This window comes from Antechinus flavipes, chromosome 1 (genome assembly GCF_016432865.1).
Source record: "Antechinus flavipes isolate AdamAnt ecotype Samford, QLD, Australia chromosome 1, AdamAnt_v2, whole genome shotgun sequence".
NCBI classification, from domain to species: Eukaryota; Metazoa; Chordata; class Mammalia; order Dasyuromorphia; family Dasyuridae; genus Antechinus; species Antechinus flavipes.
Window position 1 is genome coordinate 357,398,760 of NC_067398.1, and position 9,668 is coordinate 357,408,427.

A 9,668-nucleotide genomic window follows, 5' to 3' on the forward strand; every position below is an offset into this window, starting at 1 on the left:
ACAAATAGTGCTCTACATATACTAGTATATAATACACGTTTAGCAGAAAATATTACATGTTACATAGCTAAACACATCCGATTTCACTGGATAGCTTACTTACTATTCTATTCTGTTTAAATAACTAGCTACATTATTTCAATGTATTATCTCATTAAATTCTTTTATGAGGAAGAACTATAATAAATCTTAGTGCTATAAAACTGTTCTGATTAAATATGATATGGATGCACCTGTAGAATATTTGTCCTGATTCCCTGCAGATTTTACACTGCTAACTACAATTCCTTACATTCTCCAACCAGATGACTCAACATAATGGGTTGGATAAGCATCAGTAGCTACTAAATTTTTGCAGTATACGCTAGCTAGGTTCTAGAATCATATTATTACCATAGTCACAGCAACTCACAAAAGAGGTAAAATATGTCAGTATTAAAATTTTATTTCATAATTTCAATCCAAAAATTATTTGGATGTTTCAATTTTTTTTATTAAGGCTGTAACAAATTATCCTACAGAACTCTACAGAAAAAGCAATCTTTTTATTATAACAAACTAACAAAAAGAAAAACCTATTAAAAAGTAAGATACAGTTTCAAAACAATTGTTTATGGGGTTGGAAGAAGTATCATTACAAAACACATTCAGAGTTAGCAACTCTCATAACAACTTTAGTAAATAAAGACTTTAAAGTCATGACATAATAGTAAAAAGGAGTTATTCTCTCACCTCACCAAAGCAACAAAAAATATAATATTTAGGCATTCTAAATATTAACAATTAATAATCAAACCCCAAAAGAGGAAGAGAAAAGAAGGAGAAAGATGATTTTAAAGAAAATTCAATGTGCCCCTAGATCACATCTAGAAAATCAGTGAATGATAACTGGCTTTAGTTTTCTGTAGATTACAAAAGAAGCCTGAAAGTCTGTTATACCCCTTTGATAATAACTGAGGCACATTTCAAAGAGATCTAGATGGATAGATATAAGACAGAGAGACAGACAGACAGACACAGACATATACAACACACACAACACATTTGTATACACACAAAGTCAGTTAGCATTAAAGATTCTTACTGAATGATATCACAGTTACTTGAGAAACTTAACATAGTTCTCAAGTACATCTCACACCTAGAGAGGATCTACAATTTGCGCTAGACACCTAAATGCTACCTTTTACACATGGTTATTAATCTCTAAAATTTATGACCCACGTATAATTTTGAGCACTGTATTGCTTAGGTACTTTTTTAAAAATCATAGTTAATTGTAAAAACATCAAATTTCCCATTCTGACTCTCAATTTCCTTAAATTCGATATTATCAGACTGGGATTGTTTCATTTTATTTTTATCCTTAACACCTAGTATGATGTCTGGTACCTTAATAAATGCTTATTGATTGAATATGTTTTACAAGAAAGAAATAGTTGTAGCACAAATCACACAAAAGTTGCAATTTTTTTTTTTACAAGAAATGGAATTAAAAGGTATAATGATAGCATTTATTGAATATTTGTGTTGCAATACTATCCCAAGTGTGTAAAAGTAACACAGGAAACTAAAATCAATTAAAAGGCCTTATAACACAGTACAGGATAACAACCACAAAACTACATAATTAGACCTTAAGTTTTTTGCTCTGCAGAAATGCATTTAAAATTTAAATAATGGGAAATTTTCTTCAGGCATTTTGAAGCTATAATATTGATAGAATTCTTAAAACAGCTATGAAGGTCTTTGGACAATTATGCTAAAGATAGCTACAAGTGCTTATGAAATACATAAACATTTATTCATTTAATCAAACAGTGCAATACCAGGGATTCAAGACTTAAAGTTTCTTAGCTATAAGAATCTACTTTCCCATGATTTTATATATTTCTACACCATACTAATACTGGAAACAAACTCATTTTAGGATATGATTTCATATCCCATGACAATCAATTTGAAAGAACCTCAAGTTCTACTTTATAAATTTCCTATAATCAAAACTGCAAACTTCCTTCAGAAATGATAAAGGGAGTATATAAGTTTCACAATTACCAAATTACTGTTTAATACTACTTTTAACTGATAAAGAACTCCACAAGGCATGTTTGTAAACTGCTTCTTTTTTTTGATTTAAAAAAAAAAAGAAGATAGTATTCATTTGAATGCTTTAAGGACAAAATTGATCACTTAAAGTACTTGAAAATAGTGTTATTCATCTTTGTCAAATACTATTTTTACTTCCTACCTCACAAGGTAATTATGAGGAAAATACTTTGTCAAAATAGATTTAGATTTTCCCATTTCTCTTGGTACGTTATTTAATCATTTTAAAAGTATTGTTTGCTATATGCAGAACACTGGATATAGACTATTATTTTTTAAATTTAAAATTAAAAAGTTCATTAAACATACAGGTTAAATTTTATATTGCTTTAAATCACTACAAAAATATTGGTTTTTCCCCCCTTTTACTACATTTCCTTAATTCCCCCCTCCAAATTTAAAAAAAATAAATAAAAGGCCAATAAAAGTATTCTGCTGACTAGTCTCTGAGCCCTGCCAACAATTCATTAAATAGAAAAACTGAGAAGTAGCATCTAAAATAATGAAGAGATATGCTATGTGATTACTCAAAAAGAAGCAAAAATTTAGCCAATACATATATATTATTCATTTTCAAATTGTAAAACAATTAGGTATGAGACGGAGTTGACTGCCCCAGCAACTAGGTGTCCAATTAGAATAATGTTTAATGACATCACTGTAACATTGGTTCAATCAGAAAGGGCAGTTTCCTAGCGGGAAAGCTGGAATGAGACTGGAGCAGAAGGGCTTAGTGACTTCCTATTTTATCTAGAAAGATGTATTTTGAGAGCAAAAACCTATATCCTGAAGGCACAGGAATGGCAAGTTCTTTTATTAAGCTAAAAATCTAATACACTGGGAAATTTATAATATTTCTAATTTTCCATATGTGATGTAAGAAACCTGTTTTTTACTATTTCACAAAGAAATGTTAGGGATGATATTGTTTAAATTGACAAATGTAGACAACATGTAATGATTTACTAATCCATATTCGGTCTTTCCACTTCAAGTGGAATAATTGAAAGAAAAAGTTCATGCTAAATTTAAATTTTAGTATTTCAATCAAGTAAAAAAAAAGCCAATATATAACATCAACATTTCTTGTAGACAACTAAAATAGTATCTGTTAAAATAATCCAGGATTGAACAAAAATGCTAAGAAATTTTGCATTATACTTTGATATGTAAATTAAATAATGCAAGGCCGATCTCTCCACAAAGTAGATTCCTTTATGTTTCCTATTTTTAAAAATCCTAGGCATTATCTAAAATCCTAAAATGACTTAAAAAAAAAAAAAAGCAACCATCATGTTAAGGCTCAAAGGTGCTAACCGGCACAAGTCAGAACGCGTTAACTAAATTAGCCTTAAATTCACTCACAAGTCTTTCGAAATTATCTACTTAAAATTACTCACTTTTTTTTTCAAATAGGTGTTTTTGTTTAAGCTTTGCTGCAAAAACTAAAGACAGAAATCACCTGCAATTTGTTTTTCAAATGTTGAAGAAATAAATTTGTTCATTGTTAATCCCAAAAAATAACCTAAATTTCCTGATTGAACTTTTAATCAAATCGTACACAGTACAGGAAGCCACCACCCCACACTAGACTCTCCACTAAACTTATAGCCTTCGATTATAATGAACCATGGATGTCTACAAATAAAAACTATCAAGAGTTAGTTGTCAGTTTCAGATTTTTCTTTACAGCTGCGAGAGATAAATAAATGTTATTTCTCCAAAGCATCCCCAACCACAGTATTCGAAAGGTATATGAATTTAAAAAGTAAAAGTTTAAAAACTAGAAAAGGACAACTGCGAAGAGGCAGAGGAAAGATAAGGGAGGAAAAAACCAGGACGTGAAACAAACTTAAAACTCTTCCGCAACTTCCAGTGGGAAATTAGGTTTCTCGTTTTTCCAACCCAACATGCTTTGCACGGCCAAATAGTACAACTACCGAACAACAAAGAGTTGTAGGAGCCAGAGGGAGAAAGATGTTGGAGGGGGCGCTTCGTCACCCAGCATTTATGCACTAAACTCCAAGGGAAAGGATAGGAAGTAGCCCAAGGCGAAAAAGTGCCCAGAGGGGTCGGGGAGAAAGGGATGGGGCCGGCCATCTGTTAACTACAACTGAGCGACTCCGGCACAGTAGTGGCGGCAAGTGGCCGGCCCTGCCCAGGGCAGTCCGGGGATGTCCGGGACACTGCTGGGTGTAGCCCCGGCGGACGGGAGGGGAGAAAGCTCGCAGAGGCCGAGCCGGCTCCACCTGTGGCCTGGGGAGGAGGAGGCCCACGTGTGCTAGGATGGGATCCCCAGGGAGGGGTGAGCTCAGCCGGGAGGGGGTAGGGTGAGGATATGGCGCTGCTGTTACCTGGGTTCCGGCCGCCTCGGGTAGGAGGAGGCGGCGGCGGCGGCGGTCCTCTCCCGCCCCTGAGCTCGGGCGAAGGCTGGGCCGCCGCCGCGGCCTGGCACGGGGCGCACAGCGGACTCCCTCCCAGCCGGGCCGCCACCGCCGCGGCCCCCGGCCTCCCTGCCCCTCCGCGGGGCCGGGCAGCCCCCCTCCTCCTCACGGGCCGGGCCGGCTCGGGCTCCCGGGCGGCCAACCCGCGGCGGGGCCCTCTCCCAAGACAACACCGGGCTCCGCTCACCCGCCGGGGCGCCCACCCTTTCCCGCCCCCCGGGCGACGGCCGAACGGAGTACCGGGCGGCCGAGGCCTCGGGAGGAGAGCAAGCGGGAGCACGGTCTCTGCCACCCGGGACGCTCCGTTAAGGCGACGACGACCGGGGCCGTGTTGTTGCTGCCAACTTGTCGAGGGGGGCACTGGGCATGCGCAAACGCAGACCACATCCGGGTAATTTTTTTTTTTAAACCAGAGCCTGTGTGGCTTTTTTTTTCCCCCTTCTCCTTTCTCCTCTACTCGCTCCCTACCCCCACCCCCACCCCCACCCCCACCCCGCCTCCCTCCTCTCTTAGTTCCCCCGCCACCAGGCCTCCTCTGCTTCTCCTCCCCCTGCTTCTATCTCGGGGAGTTCGGAGCACTCTGCAAAGCGCAGGCGCATGCTAGTCAGATTGTTCTTTGGAGTCGAACGCCGCCCTGGACTTCAGGCCTGGAGTAGGGAGGACAAGTTTAATGAATGGAAGCGGAGGAGGGGCCGGGAGCGAGGAAGACTCGCTATGAGGTTGCTGGCGCTGCCCTACCCGAGACCCAAACAGCCTCACGCTCCCAACTTTGCTTCGGGAGAAGTGACTTTGTAGTTTCCATAGCAATCTCCCGGCTACTTTTTTTTTGCTTTTTCTCCAGAGGTGGAGAAAAGGGAAGTCGTCAGACACTTTTTGCAACGATGGCCCCGACAAATGAGAGTTCATGAAGACATAGTTTGGGGCAAAGTTGGAATAAATAGCCCTTTATTCCTTTCCCACCCTCACCCCAACTTCCAAATTCATAGACTCATAAATGTCCAGTCAAAACTAGCTGAATTCCAAGATTCTCCACTATGAAAAGTTGGGGAGCGGAGGAGTTAAATGACAACACAGTGATTGGAAGTTCCTTAAGGCCAAATAATGTGAAGACACCCACACACACATATATATGGACATTACTTGGCCTTAAGGTATGTATGATACATATATGATATATTACTATAAACTTATATATGTTACAGTGTATAAAGAGGTCTATTCCTATACTAATGATACATGTATCATACATATATTAATATATACATGTGATACATGCAATATACATTGCAATCATCAAATATGAGCTTCTAGAATGCATATGTATTTGTTGTACATCCATCGTGCACATATGTACCCCTCATTCCTTCCACAAATGATCATTACATGTCTATATGCTGGGCACCAAGTTGGAAATATAAAAATAAAAATGGAGTCAGCGTGTCACAGAGATTTACCATTTATAAAAATAAGTAAAAGATAATCTTTTGTATGTTTCTTAGTACCTAGTACAGGCCTTTACACATATTTGAATCAAGAAAAAATGAAGAGGATCCCTTCCCACATCCAAAACTTTGGACAGAATTTAACAGAAGAAAATCAGCTTAAATCTAACATCTGACACTACATATGAAACATTGGATTGACTTCTAAATTCCTTTTCAATTCAAGCACAAAATGTGTAGGGTATGAAAGATGGGTTCAAACAAAATTTTTAGAGGGAACTTCCTTATCAATGACATAACAGTTCTATTTGAACTAATAAATTAATCTTGGAAAAAGTAAAAGCAAGTGTCTCATTTGAAATTGATCAGTGATAGAGCCAAAGTGTTGTCCTATTAGCCAAACACCTAAAACCCACCACAAAGATTTAGGAAGCAATAGACATGTTACAAAATAAGTGACTGAGCTTCAGAGGGTTCCTTCAATTTTTTTTAATTGAACTTTTTCTGTCTTTTTCTAAAAAACATGCAGAAACTAGTGTTCATTCCCCACCAGTCATCCTACCCCCACTCCCCCAAAAAGTTTAAACTAGACTCTTTTCAGTTCAACTATCAAATATAAGATTTCCATTCAGATCCTTTCTTAGGTATTTAATGTAGTATCCCTGAGTCTCAGTTTTCCCATCTGTGGAATGGGGGATAATAACACCCATTTCCTAGGGTTGCTTAGAGGATCAAATTAGAATATGTAAAGAGCTTTACAAAATTTAATAGGTTATATAAATGTTAGCCTTTTTTTAAGTGTCTATAAGATATGGAGACTTTTTTAAATGTAAGAATAGATTTCTATTCAATTACTCTCTCAAAATCTGGGTGTATATAAGTATATAACCTAGAAATGGAAACAATTACTAAGTCCCTACTGTGTGTAAAATAAAAAATTTAGGTAAGATTTGATCTCTCCATATATATTTATATAATATTTATATTTGTATTTATATAGTCATGGAGGTTTTAAATAGACTGAGCCCATGTGAATAGTCCTTCAGTAGATAATAGGAAGCAAAAGAGTTTGTGTACATTGGAAAGTGAATAAAGCCAATGCAAATTTAGGAAGTAGAGAATTTTGTAAAATTGTAGTTTAAAAAACGGTACCTTTTATAGGGGGGCTAGAATGGAGAATTAGGATAGCTACTGTCTGATGCTATGAAGCATTTTATAAATAGCAAAGGGGAAAGGAAATATTCATGTAGTGCTTGCTATGTGTCAGGCACTATGCTAAGAACTTTTACAAATATCTTATTTGATCCTCCAAACAACCCTGGGAAGTAGGGTACTGTTATTATCCCTATTTTATATTTGAAGAAACAGGCAAGCAAAGGTTAAATGATTTGCTCAGTCACATGGCTAATAAGTATCTGAGGCCCAGATTGTTAAATAATTACAGAATGAAAGTTTTAGACTTAGATATAAATTGTCTTTAATGATAATCTAATTTCTTATTTTGTAACTTTTACAAGTTACAAGTTAACAAATAGTTAACTAATATTTAATTAAAGGTCATACAACCAAAAGCAGGATGAGTACTAAAATCCAAATCCCCAAGTCTCTCAGTTCAAGATTCCCTCTTATTGCATCTCTTATCTATTTATTTAATATTGGTAACTTATTAAGATAACAGCAATAGTTCAACCAAAAAAAAAAATGCTGACGTAATTCTAAATAGGAAGATCTGTACTAAGGATGTGGAATGTAATATACATTGTACTATTTTCTTCCCTTTGCTTACTCTTTGTTTATTTGTTTCAAGGAAGACTTTATAATGGCTTAATAGGATAAAAGGGGAATAACTGTGGTGTAAAATCAAAAGTCAGCAATAAAACTTAAAAAAAAAAAAAAAAGAATTCTTGTTTGGGGTGATAATTCCAGAGAGATTGAGATAAGGATTTTAAAAAATACAAATGTTTCAACAAGTGACTAATTTCACATTTAGTGTATTTGATGTCTTATCTACTTTCGGATTAAATACTCAAAATAAGAGAGAAATTAAGTAATTAAATGGTATCCTGTCTTTACTCCTGAGAAAACTAGATCAGTTCTGATCCAAAGCTTGGGACTCAAAGTTCTGATGAGGCAAAGATAATTCTCAATTGATTCATTTTAAGTTAGCACAGCCCTGGAATAATAATAGCAGAATTTATATGTAGCATTTAAAGGTTTGCAAGATGCTTTACATATATTATCTCATTTAATTTTCAACCCAGATTTTGCCCAATGTAGTAGAACCAGATCTGATGATAATAAACCCAAGAATATGCAAATCCTAGATAAATAATTAATATGACCCAATTTCTTAAGAAACCCCCAAATCAGTTCTCCATGATGAAAAGGATTTAGGTATATAGATCACTGTCTTCTTCAACATGCCTCAAATATAGCAAGCATGTAAGAGATATTGTTGCATTGAATCAATAAAGACATGTTAGAAATCATGAAAATTGAAGCTCATATTTATATAGCACTTTAAAGTTTACAAATGTTTTCCTTACAGCAAGCTGATGAAATAGGAAGTAAACTGAGTGTCTTATTTGATTTCCTTTCCAGACAAATCAGAGAAATTGGTACCAAAATTCAAAAGCCCACAATTTCTGAGTGACCAATGTTACAAAAAGTGCTTTCCAGTGGAGTGGTTAACAATGACTTTCAATAAATTTAATTTTCTTCAGAACATGCAGAAATGAGAGAAGGGAAAAATTATTTTGCTTTTCTCTTTTCTCCCAGTAGGCTCCAAAGCAGCCTAAAGTAGACACCTTTCTATTGAACAAGTGCACTTTCTGACAATCTTACTATCATAGACATAAAAAAGAACATTGAAAGTGCTGTAGAGGATGGTTTTGTCATTTAAAAAATCAAAGCAAAATAAATACCCAGAAGTGACATGTGTTGTTTCATCATCCCAGTGACAAAAATATCTCTTAAAGAATATTTGTGGTTGGGATTTTTGTTTTAGCATTCAATTTTAAGAGAGAAAAAACCTTACAGTACTAAATTCTGTTTGCCTTTTTCAAAAGGCAGATGATCTTTATTTAATGTTGTACTTAGACCAAAAAAATCACAGTTATCATCTAGAAAGTTTGTGGGTCAATCAAGTATAACCTTTTAAACAATTAAATTGCAAGTAATAGGCTTGACATCAGGATTTCATAGACACACACACATACATACTATAACATATTCCTTTATGTGGAGCCAATGTTTAAAAAATTATATTGTCTAAATATCTTGGAGAAGAAGGAAAAAATAGTACACCTTACACAAAACAATCCTAAAAGAAGCATCTGATTTCCTTTTGGATTTCCTTCCCTACTGCAAACACAAATGTTTTTTTTTTTAATTGCCATAAGAACTTAATTCTTAAGCTATCTGTTTTTCACTCTCTTTTCCCCTATTCTCTGAGAATTTCTCTTCTTCCCTTTTCCCTTTCCTCATTCACTTTCCCTTGCCTGACATTTCTGACAAGCTTCATCCAGCTGCTGTTTTTCCACTGTCAAAGAGCCCCCCCGAGAGCTTTCCGTCCCAGTACTTCCTTCATTCCTGTCAGGCTTCCTGAACCCCTGTGGAATTAGTTAGAACCCTTTGATTCTACCACAGCATCATCGTCTCTTCTAACAGAAGA

At 36.2% G+C, this 9,668-nt stretch overlaps 1 protein-coding gene across 2 annotated transcripts in view; it reads right to left on the minus strand.

The window, feature by feature from the left end:
- The window catches only part of SMAD4 (SMAD family member 4), a 68,019-nt gene extending 63,437 nt beyond the window's left edge, over positions 1-4,582 (minus strand). The window contains exon 1 of one of the 2 annotated variants that reach the window (XR_007949242.1): positions 4,464-4,582. The gene's annotated coding sequence lies outside the window, so the exon portion shown is untranslated. The remainder of the gene's footprint in view (positions 1-4,463) is intronic. The other variant, XM_051969623.1, reaches the window with a different exon arrangement.
- Positions 4,583-9,668: the final 5,086 nt, after the last annotated feature.